General features: G+C 39.9%; 1 long non-coding RNA gene across 1 annotated transcript; it reads left to right on the top strand.

Annotated features, from left to right (window-relative positions):
- Positions 1-1,891: 1,891 nt before the first annotated feature.
- LOC117525974 lies at positions 1,892-7,138 on the top strand. Its single transcript, XR_004565173.1, has 2 exons — positions 1,892-2,362; positions 6,695-7,138. It is a non-coding gene; the product is annotated as an uncharacterized LOC117525974 (long non-coding RNA).
- Positions 7,139-18,438: the final 11,300 nt, after the last annotated feature.

The following is an 18,438-nucleotide window of genomic DNA, read 5'->3' as shown; positions in this document are numbered from 1 at the left end:
GACAGAGTGAGATGGAAATGATTGATCTGCTGTGGTGCCCCTTAATGAGAACAGCTGAAAGAGGAAGAAGAATCACCGAGTTGTTTGGTCCATGAAATGACTGGAAAAAAAACAGGTGAAACATTTTTTACTGGTGTTACCTCAAGGCCTAGATAACATGCTCAAATGTGGTCTTGTCTTCACAACCAAAAGAAATTCAGATTATTGTCAAAGAGGATGTAAAAACTAAAAGTGAAAAAGGTTAATATAATTTGTCAGTTATGTGAGAAAGGGAACACATTTGGTGTAAAAGGTGCCAAATCACAATGTGGATCTGGTGGATCTGCTGTGGTGACCACACCCAGGAATAGCCAAAAGGTCAACAACGGCATTTGTTAATTTTCATCAAATATGGCCATTGGGTATTGTGGCGACTTTGTGTCACTCTGCCCGTCTGTGCTCAGCATAAGTCCATTCCTAGTACTGCCAGAGACTTCAAATTCACAGGAAACATTCTTACCTGTGATGACACGTTGCTGTTGGTGCTGGACGTTGATACAGATGTTGAAGCTGGTGTTCGAACCCGCCTCGCTTATGGAACTGGATTCTTCAAAAAAAACACAAAATGGCGAAATGTAAAAAAAAAAAAAAACGTCACCGTAATGGCACTAAATGAGTCAAATGTACACGTTTGTTGTCTTGCTGACTTGATGTTTTTCTGTCAGAAGTTAATACTTTAAGCGGAGCACGGAGTTAGCTAGCTCGCTAGTTAGTCAGCTAGCTCACTGTGTCCGCGTACATGAGACAACGATGTTACTTTAACACAAGTTAGACTCAGTCTTAGTTTGTTAAAGTGTGCTTCCCACCACCAATGGGATAAGGAACGTTAAACGGTGCTTTCAAGCAGACTACAGTCAAAAACACTTACCATCCGTCGCTTCCAACAAAGCCGTGGCCCAGTCGCGGTCATACTGCCTCCCGTTGCTCGCCGGTCGGTGTCCGTAAATAGCGTTCCTGCGGTCGAACCGTTTCCAGCCCTTGCGGTCCGACCTACTCGGGTCATTGTGGTCCTTTAATCACTTTTAAACTTTTTCAGCTGTTCTCTGAGTTGCTGTAATGTCCGGTGAGCCGAGTGCGGCCTCATTTCGGATCGCTTCATCCACCTCTCTGTATTCTCTCCTCCGCCACCAAACATAAACGTCCGCAAGCTCATCCACAGACCACGGTGTGGTTTTGTTGCGAGTAAAAAAAAAAAAAAAAAAAACGCCGTAAAACGAAAGAAAACGACGGTCGCTGTGACTATTTAAAAATGGCGGGTTTTGATTTTCCTCTCGGACGGCGCACTCATGACTCGTCCAGTGACGACGTTCTCTGACCAATCAGTGGCCGGCAGCCTGTTGACGTCACATTTTAGTATCGGCTCGGCTCGCTTGGAACCGCTCCCGAGCAGGTACTAAAAAAAAGGACCCGGTACCAGATACTACCGTAATGGAAAAGCAAAAAAAAAAAAAAAAAAAAAAACCGAGTAGAGTCGAGCCGAGTAGTGCTACTTTTGTGAAGTGGAAAAGCGCCTTTTGAGTCTGGTCTGCTTGAGGTTTCTTCCTCTGAGGGAGTTTTTCCTTACCACTGTTGCTCTGGGGGTTGGTAAGGTTAGACCTTACCTGTGTGAAGCGCTTTGAGGCAACTCTGTTGTGATTTGGCACGATATAAAGGAAAATAAATTGAAATGAATTGAAAATAAAATAGCAGATATACTGAAAAACAAATGTACAACGTGCAAATTGCAGGGTGGAAGCTGGATAAATAAAATAACATGTAGTGCTGATGTATAAACGCTGTCAGCAGCCCCCTCTAAATCGGAAAAGGCCCTTGGAGTTTTATTTTGAAGGAGAAAATCGAAATTTACAACTCCTAAAGATGGCGCGCGCGCCTGTCAAGAAGTTTTCAGCGCGTCATTTTGACGAAAACTAACCTGATATCCAGTTTAATCGAACCGTCAGAAGTTATCGCCGTGTGTCTACTTCAACCTGAACTTGGGTTAAATATTAACATGATTTTCTTATGCTGCTCGTTAGCTTCCAAAGCTAGCGGAGTTAGCTTAGCCTGCTAACTGGGCCTTTTGTGTGTAGAAACAGTTCGTGTTATTGTGTGAAAAATGTCTAAAATCCAAATTCTGAGAGCGTTACTGAAGCAGCGACTACCTGCAGATGAAGAACAAGAGATATTTGAGCTGTTTGAAAGAACAACAGCAGAATACGAGGAGAAACTTCGTGGGTAAAGGCGGAATATGAAGAGGAGCTCGGTCGTTTAAAAGAAGAGATCGAGCGACAAAGAAAACTACTGGATGCTGTTTTCAAGCCCGAAGTTCGTTTGCACAAAACAGGTTTGATATTCTGCATCGTAAAGCAACAAAGCGCAAATATCATTAAGCAGCGTCATCGCCCACATAAAAAAGAGGAAAGATTTCGCTTCACTTTTTCCTACATTTTTTATGTTACAGCCTTATTCAAAAATACTTAATTCATAAATTTTACACAACACCCCATAATGACAGCATGAAAAGTTTATTTATTTATTTGCAAATTTGTTAAACATAAACTTAAAAAAAATCACTTGTATATAAGTATTCACAGCCTTTTGCTCAATACTTTGTTGATGCACCTTTGACAGCAGTTCCAGCCTCAAGTCTTCTTGAATATGATGCCACAAGCTTGGTGCACCTATCTTTGGGAAGTTTGGTCCATTCCTCTTTGCAGCACCTCTCAAGCTCCATCAGGTTGGATGTGGAGTGTCAGTGCACAGACATTTTCAGATCTCTCCAGAGATGTTCAATCAGTTTCGGATCTGGCCTCTGGCTGGGCCACTCAAGGACATTCACAGTTGTCCTGAAGCCACTCCTTTGATATCTTGGCTGAGTGCTTAGGGTCATTGACCTGTTGGAAGATGAGGTCAAGAGCGCTCTGGAGCAGGTTTTCATCCAGGACATTGCTGTACATTGATGCATTTATCTTTCGGCCGAGCAGTGCTCTCCGTAGCTGGCGATCAATCTACAGCTACGGAAAGATTGTTTTCCTAGTCATACATTGATTGCTGACGCCTGAGAAGTTTGTGGTTGGCATCCAGATTCAGCATGTCCTGGACTGTGGACAGCCTCACCATCACTGAGCTTCCGCTGTGAGGATAGTGTTGGTATACGGTGATTCTTAGACTACGGGCACTTATTATGTCCTTTGATCATACTGTATGAAAAACAGAAAAAATGGGAAATTTCACACTTTTATAGTTATCTTTACAATGAAAGTGTGTTAAGAAATTTGTTCTAGTAGTCTATGATGACTTTTTCACCTTTTTTCAGCATCATTCTATGCAAATATTAACGTTTTGTGCTTGTCCCACACCCAGACTTTTGATCTTCAATGATAAAAATGAATGGTAAAGAAACGTTTTTCTAATGTTTTAAAATATCTGTGAATAAACTATCAGTAAAATAATCAAAACACAATTGGGGTATTCAATGTCATACAACTGTTGTGATTTTTTTAAACAAAATGTAGTTGTCCCACACTATTGCTGTAATTTCCACCACAACACTGTAATGTCCCTTTAAACAGTTTGTATGAAAGATTGTTTGGGTAGTTTCTATGGAGATAAACAGTAACATCAGAGCACATGTATATAGGGCCAAATCACAACAAACAGTTGCCCCAACTTTGGATGCTGTAGCTCCTCTGAAAAAGAGAGCTTTAAATCAGAAGTGCCTGACTCTGTGGTATAACTCACAAACTCGCAGCTTAAAGCAGATAACCCATAAGTTGGAGAGGAAATGGCGTCTCACTAATTTAGAAGATCTTCACTTAGCCTGGAAAAAGAGTCTGTTGCTCTATAAAAAAGCCCTCCGTAAAGTTAGGACATCTTACTACTCATCACTAATTGAAGAAAATAAGAACAACCCCAGGTTTCTTTTCAGCACTGTAGCCAGGCTGACAAGAGTCAGAGCTCTATTGAGCCGAGTATTCCTTTAACTTTAACTAGTAATGACTTCATGACTTTCTTTGCTAATAAAATTTTAACTATTAGAGAAAAAATTACTCATAACCATCCCAAAGACGTATCGTTATCTTTGGCTGCTTTCAGTGATGCCAGTATTGGTTAGACTCTTTCTCTCCGATTGTTCTGTCTGAGTTATTTTCATTAGTTACTTCCCTCCAAACCATCAACGTGTCTATTAGACCCCATTCCTACCAGGCTGCTCAAGGAAGCCCTACCATTAATTAATGCTTCGATCTTAAATATGATCAATCTATTCTTTATTAGTTGGCTATGTACCACAGGCTTTTAAGGTGGCAGTAATTAAACCATTACTTAAAAGCCATCACTTGACCCAGCTATCTTAGCTAATTATAGGCCAATCTCCCAACCTTCCTTTTCTCTCAAAAATTCTTGAAAGGGTAGTTGTAAAACAGCTAACTGATCATCTGCAGAGGAATGGTCTATTTGAAGAGTTTCAGTCAGGTTTTAGAATTCATCATAGTACAGAAACAGCATTAGTGAAGGTTACAGATAATCTTCTTATGGCCTCAGACAGTGGACTCATCTCTGTGCTTGTTCTGTTAGACCTCAGTGCTGCTTTTGATACTGTTGACCATAAAATTTTATTACAGAGATTAGAGCATGCCATAGGTATTAAAGGCACTGCGCTGCGGTGGTTTGAATCATATTTATCTAATAGATTACAATTTGTTCATGTAAATGGGGAATCTTCTTCACAGACTAAGGTTAATTATGGAGTTCCACAAGGTTCTGTGCTAGGACCCAATTTTATTCACTTTATACATGTTTCCCTTAGGCAGTATTATTAGACGGCTTTGCTTAAATTTTCATTGTTACGCAGATGATACCCAGCTTTATCTATCCATGAAGCCAGAGGACACACACCAATTAGCTAAACTGCAGGATTGTCTTACAGACATAAAGACATGGATGACCTCTAATTTCCTGCTTTTAAACTCAGATAAAACTGAAGTTATTGTACTTGGCCCCACAAATCTTAGAAACATGGTGTCTAACCAGATCCTTACTCTGGATGGCATTACCCTGACCTCTAGTAATACTGTGAGAAATCTTGGAGTCATTTTTGATCAGGATATGTCATTCAATGCGCATATTAAACAAATATGTAGGACTGCTTTTTTGCATTTGCGCAATATCTCTAAAATTAGAAAGGTCTTGTCTCAGAGTGATGCTGAAAAACTAATTCATGCATTTATTTCCACTAGGCTGGACTATTATAATTCATTATTATCAGGTTGTCCTAAAAGTTCCCTGAAAGCCTTCAGTTAATTCAAAATGCTGCAGCTAGAGTGCTAACAGGGGCTAGAAGGAGAGAGCATATCTCACCCATATTGGCCTCTCTTCATTGGCTTCTTTTTAATTCTAGAATAGAATTTAAAATTCTTCTTCTTACTTATAAGGTTTTGAATAATCAGGTACCATCTTATCTTAGGGACCTCATAGTACCATATCACCCCAATAGAGCACTTCGGTCTCAGACTGCAGGCTTACTTGTAGTTCCTAGGGTTTGAAAGAGTAGATTGGGAGGCAGAGCCTTCAGCTTTCAGGCTCCTCTCCTCTGGAACCAGCTCCCAATTCAGATCAGGGAGACAGACACCCTCTCTACTTTTAAGATTAGGCTTAAAACTTTCCTTTTTGCCTAAAGCTTATAGTTAGGGCTGGATCAGGTGACCCTGAACCATCCCTTAGTTATGCTGCTATAGACTTAGACTGCTGGGGGGTTTCCATGATGCACTGAGTGTTTCTTTTTGCTCTGTATGCACCACTCTGCATTTAATCATTAGTGATTGATCTCTGCTCCCCTCCACAGCATGTCTTTTTCCTGGTTCTCTCACTCAGCCCCAACCAGTCCCAGCAGAAGACTGCCCCTCCCTGAGCCTGGTTCTGCTGGAGGTTTCTTCCTGTTAAAAGGGAGTTTTTCCTTCCCACTGTCACCAAGTGCTTGCTCACAGGGGGTCGTTTTGACCGTTGGGGTTTTTCCGTAATTATTGTATGGCCTTGCCTTACAATATAAAGCACCTTGGGGCAACTGTTTGTTGTGATTTGGCGCTATATAAATAAAATTGATTTGATTTGATTGCTGACACCTTTGAAGAACTCGCGTCTAAAGCCTAGTTCACACGACAGGATTTTAAAATTATGTTTAGGTTTCCAAAACCTGAGAGACCACACACGTGAAGATAAAAATCATGGATCTAACAGGTTTGGTCATACAGTGTGTGGTGTTCAGCCACACAGTGAGGACAACAACACCACACACGAACAGATTTCACACACGAACATTTACAGTTCAGACATCCAACATGTTGAATAGCCCCAATTTGCGATCGGAGCGCTCATAATGTCCTTCTGAGGACACCACACATGGGAGGAATATCTGATAAGATTATCTTTAGTGTCATCACGATTGTCGGGGCATACTTTAAGATTGTTGGAAGGGGAAGATCGGGTCCGATATCGGCCTAATTGTCCTGCCGTGTGAACCTGGCTTAAGGAGTGAACTTCATCCAGTGAAGTCACAAACCCAGACACTCCAGTCAGAGTATCCACTGATTCCACAAGGATCAACGCTGTGGATATTGAATATTGGTAAAAGCCATGATTGTACATCCCTAATGATGATGCATTGTTGTCTTGCATGTAGATGCGCAGCAGCTGTTGGTGAAAGAAGAAGTTTCTGCTGAGCAGCAGGAACCGACCTGCAGTCTGGGCCGGTCAGACCATGACCTTCATCCCATTAAAAATGAAGAGGAGGAACTGTGGATAAGTAAGGAACGAGAACACCTTCAGGTGCTAGACGTTGATGCCACAAAGTGTGAATATGATGTGAAACCTCAGACATCACATTGTCTTCAGCAACCAACTGAGGAAAACAGAGAGGTTGATCTTCTAACTCGCATCATACTGAACAGTTAAAAGCAGACTCCAAAGAACAGTATTGGGAAGGATCAGAATTAACTCATATGTTTGAACAAGACAGTTATTCACACCCACAGACTGCTGATATGATCACACATGCTCCTGAACCTGGGAGTAATGCCAGAGGTTTTGACTGGGGTGAGACCATAGAACCTGAGTCATGTTTATACTCCCTGAAAAATAACACAATCCCTGTTTATGACAGGAGAGCTAATGGTGATGTGTCATTATTTAGCCATGTGTATGATCAGATGAACCAGGGCATTCTGGGGAGAAACACGAGAAGTAATATTTGGGAGAAACCATTTAGCTCCTTTCAGTATGGTCAAACATGTCATCAAAATGCCAACGTGAAGAAACACACGAGTCCTAAAAAAAGTAAACCATTCAGCTGTAGTGAGTGTGGTTACACATTTCACAGACGGTCTCATCTGAAAAGGCACATGATGACTCACACGGGAGAGAAACCATTTAAGTGTTATGTGTGCGATCAGACGTTTAGCAGAGATTGCCATCTGAAGAGGCACATGATGGTTCATACAAGAGAGAAACCATTTAAGTGTTATGTGTGTGGTCAGGCATTTTGTAGGAATTCCCAGCTGAAGAGACACATGATGGATCACACAACATAGAAACAATACAGCTGTTCTGAATGTGGCTAATCACTTCATGTCATAGGCAATCTGAAGGCACATGAGGCAGCAGTGCTAAACACTGAGCCACGCCGCTGTCCATGAGCCAGTAAAATAAAATACATGCATGGTGTTACACCCATGAGACACAACACAAAAAGCCAAATGCTCACTGTCAAAAACATGACATTAGTAAATCATTCAGCTGGAGTGCAACCTGACACGCACCAGCTGCTTTGATACAAAACACCTCCACTCTCTGAAAAAGAAGGAAAAAAGCCTCCTTCCACTCCGGGAGGAAAGAAATGCAAGCAGTTAAATTTGATAATAGTGTCAGATGTTGCATCTGCCATGATATGATTAAACATTCCCGCTCCTTGTGATAATTGTGGACAAATGTACCCACTGGTCATGAAAATATGGAGTACAGTGGATATTTTGGGGGTGGAGCAACAACCATTTCAATAACTCACTAAAAAATTTCTATTATTGTTTTATCTTTTATTTGTAGATGGCAAATATAAAATTTGGACACTGAACCACAGACAAGAAGACAACTGTGTGCACAGTTCTCTGTGCTGTCTGCACAACATTCCCCTCGGCAGTGTAGTGCAGTGTGAGGTACCACTGTGAGTTCATGTTCAGCCCAGTGTGACTTTTGTTTTGAGAAAGACCACTGTCCTACACACACATTAAATGTATATAAGACCTCTACTGGTGGTTGGCTCTCACTGCGGTATTGTATCACTTCCTGTTCCGGAGCACAGCGGTGTTTTGCTGTATCTGTTAGCTGTTTAATCTGCGCAGTTAGATTGATCTAGTTAACTAGATAACGATTTGTTTCACAGTGTAATCTTCACGTGCCTTAACTAAAGCACTCCCTCTGCTGAATCACCTCTAAATTATTTACTTAGCGCAGCTACTAGCTCTTAGCCGGTTTAGCATGGCGGCTTCTCCTGTCTCTCCCGCACTTTTCTGCTCTGGGTGTGAAATGTTTAGTTATTCCTCGGCCTCCTTTAGCAGTAATGGTACTTGTAATAAGTGTAGCTTATTCGTAGCTTTGGAGGCCAGGCTGGGCGAATTGGAGACTCGGCTCCGCACCGTGGAAAATTCTACAGCTAGCCAGGCCCCTGTAGTCGGTGCGGACCAAGGTAGCTTAGCCGCCGTTAGTTCCCTTCCAGCAGATCCCAAGCAGCCAGGAAAGCAGGCCGACTGGGTGACTGTGAGGAGGAAGCGTAGCCTTAAACAGAAGCCCCGTGTACACCGCCAACTCGTTCACATTTCTAACCGTTTTTCCCCACTTGGCGACACACCCACCGAGGATCAAACTCTGGTTATTGGCGACTCTGTTTTGAGAAATGTGAAGTTAGCGACACCAGCAACCATAGTCAATTGTCTTCCGGGGGCCAGAGCAGGCGACATTGAAGGAAATTTGAAACTGCTGGCTAAGGCTAAGCGTAAATTTGGTAAGATTGTAATTCACGTCGACAGTAATGACACCCGGTTACGCCAATCGGAGGTCACTAAAATTAACATTGAATCGGTGTGTAACTTTGCAAAAACAATGTCGGACTCTGTAGTTTTCTCTGGACCCCTCCCCAATCGGACCGGGAGTGACATGTTTAGCCGCATGTTCTCCTTGAATTGCTGGCTGTCTGAGTGGTGTCCAAAAATGAGGTGGGCTTCATAGATAATTGGCAAAGCTTCTGGGGAAAACCTGGTCTTGTTAGGAGAGACGGCATCCATCCCACTTTGGATGGAGCAGCTATCATTTCTAGAAATCTGGCCAATTTTCTTAAATCCTCCAAACCGTGACTATCCAGGGTTGGGACCAGGAAGCAGAGTTGTAGTCTTACACACCTCTCTGCAGCTTCTCTCCCCCTGCCATCCCCTCATTACCCCATCCCCGTAGAGACGGTGCGTGCTCCCAGACCACCAATAACCAGTAAAAATATATTTAAGCATAAAAATTCAAAAAGAAAAAAATAATATAGCACCTTCAACTGCACCACAGACTAAAACAGTTAAATGTGGTCTATTAAACATTAGGTCTCTCTCTTCTAAGTCCCTGTTAGTAAATGCTATAATAATTGATCAACATATTGATTTATTCTGCCTTACAGAAACCTGGTTACAGCAGGATGAATATGTTAGTTTAAATGAGTCAACACCCCCGATTCACACTAACTGCCAGAACGCTCGTAGCACGGGCCGAGGCGGAGGATTAGCAGCATCTCCCACTCCAGCTTATTAATTAATCAAAAACCCAGACAGAGCTTTCATTCATTTGATATAAGGAGGTGGAGGAATGCATCATTTGTTTTGACTGGATATCATGGGGTCAGACTGCTTGATGTAAGTGACTGACAGTGGACAGACAGACATTTCAATACTCTCATCTCTGAAAAATGGTAAATGGACTGCAGTTATACACGTATAATGCTTTTCCATCGGAATCAGAAGTTCAAAGTACTTTACATTGATTCCTCTCCTTCACCCATTCACTCACACTGACGTCAGGCTGCACTAAAAATGTATAGGGCACCGCAGTCTCGTTTGAACCCTGCATGATATGGTGTGATGTGACCACTTATGGGGACCTGTGCTTTGTTGTGCAATATAATACACAGCATAACTACACACGGAAAATGGTTTGTACTGTTTTGTTTTCGGCTGCAATCACCGAAGCAGTTGCAAAAAGTATTTTTTTGCTTTCAGCTCCCAGTGGAGAAGAGAAGATGAGGCAGATGTGAGACGTCGTGTTGGTAAGTGTTAGCCTAACAGCTAACCAGAGTAGCTGCGTTCTTTCGCCTGCACAACTGCTTTGACAAGTTTGTGCTCCGGGTCATAAACAAACCGCAACATGTCCACTTTCCACTGCATCGTTTTCTTTGCATTTTGACTTTGCGTGTAATTTGCCCAATAACCATTTGAAAATGTTGTGGTTTTTCCCCTGGAAGTAGAGAAATTGTCATATGCATTATATTTACCGCTTTAGCGTCCGCCCTCGAGACTGCGGTGCCCTATTACTTTCTACAGTAATTAATTTTCATGTATCTTCAAGTGTTCTGACAGTTATACTTTATTTTGTTTCCTGCACTCTGCGAACATATCTTTGCCTAATTGGATTGGCCAAAATTGTGTGCATGCATGCAAACCACATTATAACTTAGCACGCATGCTCATTTTTGTGCATGATACACACACTACAGTGTGTGATTGGGAATACTGCCAACAATTCATGCCATCAGTGGACTGTTGGGTTGTCTGCTGTACATGCATTTATTGCTCAAGTTAACTTGATGGCTCGTTCAGAAAATGCTGCCAAGCCTTAAAGCGAGAACGGCATATCCCATTTCCACCACTCATCAAAAAATTGTATACAACTACTGTATTGCAAATGCGCCATGATAGACGGCTAAAGCAAACACTTGGCCATTGTTCAAATATTTAGTGACCATCTGTCTGGAAATATTACGAATAGCTCTTACAAGTCCTATTGTTTCAAAGGTTTACAGTATTATCCTGAACTTGTAGTAGTTTGTGGTATGAATTCATATTGGATTGTATTGTTTTACTGTTTTTATTTTATAATTTCCCATTTACTTTCTTTTACACTTGATAACTTTATTTCACTGTTACTCAACTGATGGTATGGTTCATTATGAGAGAATTCTGCTCTGTAGATTCTTATAGTTTTTTTTTTTTCATTTCTTGTGAAATGAGAATAAATTACTTTTGTAAATGTGAATTGTGAATTTTAATTGTTTTGTCATTTATGTCTAGAGGGTCACCCTTTTGAGTCTGGTCTGCTTGAGGTTTCTTCCTCAGAGGGAGTTTTTCCTTACCACTGTTGCTCTGGGGGTTAGTAAGGTTAGAACTTAGTTGTGTGAAGCGCCTTGAGGCAACTCTGTTGTGATTTGGTGCTATATAAATGAAAAGAAATTGAATTGAGATGAAATTTTGGATGTATGTTTTAGGTGTTATTGTTGTTGCAATGTCACTGCATGTGGGTTCACTGTGAAGTAGGTAACATTGTATAGTGATAATGTTCTCTTTGCTGAACAGAATAAGGTCTAACACTGACTCCCTTATCTTCAACTGCTTCCAGTTAAAGGTCACAGGGGTGCTGGAGCCTGTCCCAGCAGTCAGTGTGTGAGGAGGGGTACAACCTGGACAGGATGTCAGTCTGTCGCAGGGCCACATATAGACAAATAAACACATCCACACCTACGGACAATTTAAAGTTTTCAATCCATCTAACCTGCATGTCTTTGGATGTGGGAGGAAGCTGGAGCACCCGGAGGGAACCCACACAAACACGGGGAGAATGGCAAACTCCACACAGAAAGGCCACAGGTGGGAATCGATCCCATGACCTTCTTGCTGTGAGGCAACAGTGCTAACCACTAATCCACTGTGCTGCCCTAACATCGAACATTCATTAGCATATTTGTTTTTCTAATTAAAAAAATCTGATACAAAACATTATATTTCTTCACTCTTTAGAGGTACAAGTAGTTTTGGGCATCTAAATGTATGAGATTAAGTTCTTAAGTTTCATTTTAGGTTTAGTTGTGCTGTTTAGAAATACTAACATTTATTTTGATTTCCTTCCATATGTAACATTTTATAATAATTATTTGCTGTATATAAGTAAGTAGAGCTTTTAGTTCATGTGGAACTAAATTTAGAAAACACAATTAATAACTGGTTTAACATATTGCAGATGTTTTTTAAGGAATCTATTAACTGTTAATGGGTGATTCTTTAACTACGGGCACTATTGGCCTTGTAAATGTAATTTCCACCACACCATTGCCTTACAATATAAAGCGCCTTGGGGCAACTGTTTGTTGTGATTTGGTGCTATATACATGTGCTCTGTTGTTACTGTTTATCTCCATAGAAACTACCCACAAAATCTTTCATACAAACTTTTTAAAGGGACATTATTGTTGTGGTGGAAATTACGGCAATAGTGTGGGACAACTACATTTCGTTTAAAAAAAAATCACAACAGTTGTATGACATTGAATACCCCAATTATGTTTTGATTATTTTACAGATATTTTATTCAGAGATATTTTAAAACATTAGAAAAAACGTTTTGTTACTATTCATTTTTATCATTGAAGATCTGGGTGTGGGACAAGCACAAAACGTTAATATTTGCATATAATGATGCTGAAAAAAGGTGAAAAAGTCATCATAGACTACTAGGACAAATTTCTTACTTCTAACACTTTCATTGTAAAGATAACTATAAAAGTGTGAAATTTCCCCTTTCTTTTTTCATAAAATATGATCAAGGGACATAAAAGTGCCCGTAGTCTAAGAATCACCCTAATACAGAGCTGCTGCAAGCCTTTTGGGTGCCTGAATGATGATTGCTTTGTGAAAGGTTCAATGACACTGATGACATAATCTATTTATGAGACTGAGATAAGTGGTGAGAGACTTTCAGGAAACTAATTGCATGAAAGAAGGAAAATCAAGTTGATCTCGTGGTAGAAATTCCCATTATTCTTACAGCTGTTCATTTTTGGTGGTCATTTGGGAAGTTTGAGTCGGAGAAAAATTTGGTCCCTGTTTAATAAATTTTTATTGATGGACAAAATTAAAGAAATTTCATTTAAAAGTATACACAGATATTATCCATCTAGTGTTTATTTGATTTATTTGAGCATATTTACAGTATTTGAGCATATACAAGTGATAATTTCCATAGGATTTATTTAATTTATTTTGGAGTTTCTGTTCAATTATTTTGGGTTTGTCTGTGTGTGTGTGTGTTTGCATGTATATCAACAATAACATCAATGTAGAATTCAAATTCTGTTTTGAAAATGTTAGATTTGTTAGTTATGGAAATGCTGAAAGACTAAAAAACAAATATGACTAGTCTTTTCATAATTGTCACTAATTTCATATCCACAAATGTGAGTATGAATATGTAACATTTTATAATATTTATAAAATATGAGTAAACAAGAATAGCGAATAGCTTGCCAACAAGAATTCTGTTTAGAATTTTTTTCTAACAGACTAACTTACATCTTAACACTTTGGAAAACTCCCTAAATGCAAAAGTGACAAAACATTAATGATTTTGTTTTTAGCATAGTTTAGTGGGGTTTATTTCATTTAATTAAGTCATTAATAATTTTTTAACTTAAGTTGGGACCCTTCAGATAGTTGGATACAATTATTGCATCAAACTCACTAGTAAACACTGCATTCAAGTAACTATTAAGGAAAAGGTATTTCTGTTTAACGCATACTGTGTGTTGTGACATCAGATCAGCGACCTTTCACAGATCCTGCCTGAGTTTCCAATTTGAAATGTCATCTTGAATGGCATTCTCTTTGTGCATTTTCTCCTTGATTTTTGAGTACATTTGGATGCAGCAAAGTATTTTACTCCCTGTTTACACCATCAATCAATCAATCAATCAATTTTTTTAATATAGCGCCAAATCACAACAAACAGTTGCCCCAAGGCGCTTTATATTGTAAGGCAAGGCCATACAATAATTATGTAAAACCCCAACGGTCAAAACGACCCCCTGTGAGCAAGCACTTGGCTACAGTGGGAAGGAAAAAACTCCCTTTAACAGAAAGAAACCCTCAGCAGAACCAGGCTCAGGGAGGGGCCAGTCTTCTGCTGGGACTGGTTGGGGCTGAGGGAGCGAACCAGGAAAAACACATGCTGTGGAGGGGAGCAGAGATCGATCACTAATGATTAAATGCAGAGTGGTGCATACAGAGCAAAAAGAGAAAGAAACCGTGCATCATGGGAACCCCCCAGCAGTCTCCGTCTATAGCAGCATAACTAAGGGATGGTTCAGGGTCACCTGATCCAGCCCTAACTATAAGCTTAGCAAAAGGAAAGTTTTAAGCCTAATCTTAAAGTAGAGAGGGTGTCTGTCTCCCTGATCTGAATTGGGAGCTGGTTCCACAGGAGAGGAGCCTGAAAGCTGAAGGCTCTGCCTCCCATTCTACTCTTACAAACCCTAGGAACTACAAGTAAGCCTGCAGTCTGAGAGCGAAGCGCTCTATGGGGTGATATGGTACTACGAGGTCCCTAAGATAAGATGGGACCTGATTATTCAAACCTTATAAGTAAGAAGAAGAATTTTAAATTCTATTCTAGAATTACAGGAAGCCAGTGAAGAGAGGCCAATATGGGTGAGATATGCTCTCTCCTCTAGTCCCCGTTAGTACTCTAGCTGCAGCATTTTGAATTAACTGAAGGCTTTTTAGGGAACTTTTAGGACAACCTGATAATAATGAATTACAATAGTCCAGCTAGAGGAAATAAATGCATGAATTAGTTTTTTCAGCATCACTCTGAGACAAGACCTTTCTGATTTTAGAGATATTGCGTAAATGCAAAAAAGCAGCCCTACATATTTGTTTAATATGCGCTTTGAATGACATATCCTGATCAAAAAATGACTCCAAGATTTCTCACAGTATTACTAGAGGTCAGGGTAATGCCATCCAGAGTAAGGATCTGGTTAGACACCATGTTTCTAAGATTTGTGGGGCCAAGTACAATAACTTCAGTTTTATCTGAGTTTAAAAGCAGGAAATTAGAGGTCATCCATGTCTTTATGTCTGTAAGACAATCCTGCAGTTTAGCTAATTGGTGTGTGTCCTCTGGCTTAATGGATAGATAAAGCTGGGTATCATCTGCGTAACAATGAAAATTTAAGCAATACCGTCTAATAATACTGCCTAAGGGAAGCATGTATAAAGTGAATAAAATTGGTCCTAGCACGAACCTTGTGGAACTCCATAATTAACTTAGTCTGTGAAGAAGATTCCCCATTACATGAACAAATTGTAATCTATTAGACAAATATGATTCAAACCACCGCAGCGCAGTGCCTTTAATACCTATGGCATGCTCTAATCTCTGTAATAAAATTTTATGGTCAACAGTATCAAAAGCAGCACTGAGTCTAACAGAACAAGCACAGAGATGAGTCCACTGTCCGAGGCCATAAGAAGATCATTGTAACCTTCACTAATGCTGTTTCTGTACTATGATGAATTCTAAAACCTGACTGAAACTCTTCAAATAGACCATTCCTCTGCAGATGATCAGTTAGCTGTTTTTACAACTACCCTTTCAAGAATTTTTGAGAGAAAAGGAAGGTTGGAGATTGGCCTATAATTAGCTAAGATAGCTGGGTCAAGTGATGGCTTTTTAAGTAATGGTTTAATTACTGCCACCTTAAAAGCCTGTGGTACATAGCCAACTAACAAAGATAGATTGATCATATTTAAGATCGAAGCATTAAATAATGGTAGGGCTTCCTTGAGCAGCCTGGTAGGAATGGGGTCTAACAAACATGTTGATGGTTTGGATGAAGTAACTAATGAAAATAACTCAGACAGAACAATCGGAGAGAAAGAGTCTAACCAAATACCGGCATCACTGAAAGCAGCCAAAGATAACGATACGTCTTTGGGATGGTTATGAGTAATTTTTTCTCTAATAGTTAAAATTTTGTTAGCAAAGAAAGTCATGAAGTCATTACTAGTTAAGTTAATGGAATACTCAGCTCAATAGAGCTCTGACTCTTTGTCAGCCTGGCTACAGTGCTGAAAAGAAACCTGGGGTTGTTCTTATTTTCTTCAATTAGTGATGAGTAGAAAGATGTCCTAGCTTTACGGAGGGCTTTTTTATAGAGCAACAGACTCTTTTTCCAGGCTAAGTGAAGATCTTCTAAATTAGTGAGACGCCATTTCCTCTCCAACTTACGGGTTATCTGCTTTAAGCTACGAGTTTGTGAGTTATACCATGGAGTCAGACACTTCTGATTTAAAGCTCTCTTTTTCAGAGGAGCTACAGCATCCAAAGTTGTCTTCAATGAGGATGTAAAAACTATTGACGAGATACTCTATCTCCCTTACAGAGTTTAGGTAGCTACTCTGCACTGTGTTGTATATGGCATTAGAGAACATAAAGAAGGAATCATATCCTTAAACCTAGTTACAGCGCTTTCTGAAAGACTTCTAGTGTAATGAAACTTATTCCCCAATGCAGGGTAGTCCATCAGAGTAAATGTAAATGTTATTAAGAAATGATCAGACAGAAGGGAGTTTTCAGGGAATACTGTTAAGTCTTCTATTTCCATACCATAAGTCAGAACAAGATCTAAGATATGATTAAGTGGTGGGTACCATAAATGTACTGGTGATGTTTGGAGAATGAGGTTGACAGTAGTTTATAATGTCATAGCTACATAAATGAGAATCGCAGCCCAAAAATCTAATTCCTTTAAAACTTTATCTTCATTTAAATACCAGTCCATTTGTGGGAAATAGTTTGTCTACTGGTTCATTATGCTGGTATTATGTTTGCTTGAATCTTTTAATTAATAAACGCATGGTTTGGACTTTTGCAGTCCTTCCCACAGCCACCAGATAGAGATTTTGATTTTTTTGTAAGAAGTTTATTGACTACTTGCAAATCTTGGTGTTGTCAGCACACAGGGTAGCCGGACCATTCATAAACACAAACCATTCATAGACACAATGTGAAAATTCATTGACAAAAAGACCATTCATAGACACAAACCATTCATAGACAAAAAAAAGACCATTCATAGACACAAAGTGAAAAATTCATTGACAAAAAAGACCATTCATAGACACCAAAACTATAAAATTAAAATTATTTCCTGAACAAATGTGTCATAGTAAGCATGAAGGTGTCAACTCATACTTCTGAGAAATCACATCTGTGTTAAAGAAAGTGTCGCATCTAAAGAGAGGTGCACCAGACATAAAGATCAGTATAGAGCATGGAATATCCCTGCATCACCTGGCCATCACCCCTGACAGCTGTGACCAGTGGAATCATCTCAAGCATGACACCAGTATTTCCAGATATACATACCATGGAGCTAATACTTGTATGTGCAATATGTACCTCCTCATCCACATCCTGCACAGAGAAGCCACTGAAGTCATTTTTCACCTCCAGATTCCTATGAGAGGGACATCTTGACAGCAACACAAGGCCTACAGATGTCTTCATGATGTCTTTACTGATGTCCTGCTGTCGGACCAGAACACCAGTAAAATGACATGAGTAATAAAGTGCTTTATTTTGGTTTTGGTTATGTGTTACCTATTGAATAATTAATGGTTCTTCATTTTTCTGTCTAAATGGTCGGGATTTTGGGGGGAGGGGGAGTCTATGAATGGTCTTTTTGTGTCTATGAATGCTCTTTTTTTTTTTTCTTTTTTTTTTTTTTTTGGTTTGGTTTTTTTTGGTCTATGAACAATGTTTTTTGGGGGAGGGGGGAATCTATGAATGGTCTTTTTTGTCTATGAATGCTCGTTTTTTTATTTTTTTTTTTGGTTTGTTTTTTTTTGGTCTATGAACGATGTTTTTTGGGGGAGGGGGGAATCTATGAATGGTCTTTTTTGTCTATGAATGCTCGTTTTTTTGTTTTGTTTTGTTTTTTTGGTCTATGAATGGTGGTTTTTGGGGGAGGGGGGTCTATGAATGGTCTTTTTGTGTCTGAATGCTTTTTTTTGGTCTATGAATGGTGTTTTTGGGGGGAGGGGGGTCTAAGAATGGTCTTTTTTTTCTATGAATGCTCTTTTTTTTTTGTTTTTTTTTTTGGTCTATGAATGGTGGTTTTTGGGGGAGGGGGGTCTATGAATGGTCTTTTTGTGTCTGAATGCTCTTTTTTTTGGTCTATGAATGGTGGTTTTTGGGGGAGGGGGGGTCTATGAATGGTCTTTTTGTGTCTGAATGCTCGTTTTTTTTGGTCTATGAATGGTGGTTTTTGGGGGAGGGGGGTCTATG

The sequence above is a fragment of the Thalassophryne amazonica genome, chromosome 15 (genome assembly GCF_902500255.1).
Source record: "Thalassophryne amazonica chromosome 15, fThaAma1.1, whole genome shotgun sequence".
In the NCBI taxonomy this organism is placed as follows: Eukaryota; Metazoa; Chordata; class Actinopteri; order Batrachoidiformes; family Batrachoididae; genus Thalassophryne; species Thalassophryne amazonica.
The sequence above is the reverse complement of the archived record's forward strand: the minus strand, read 5'-3'. Positions and strand labels throughout refer to the sequence as shown.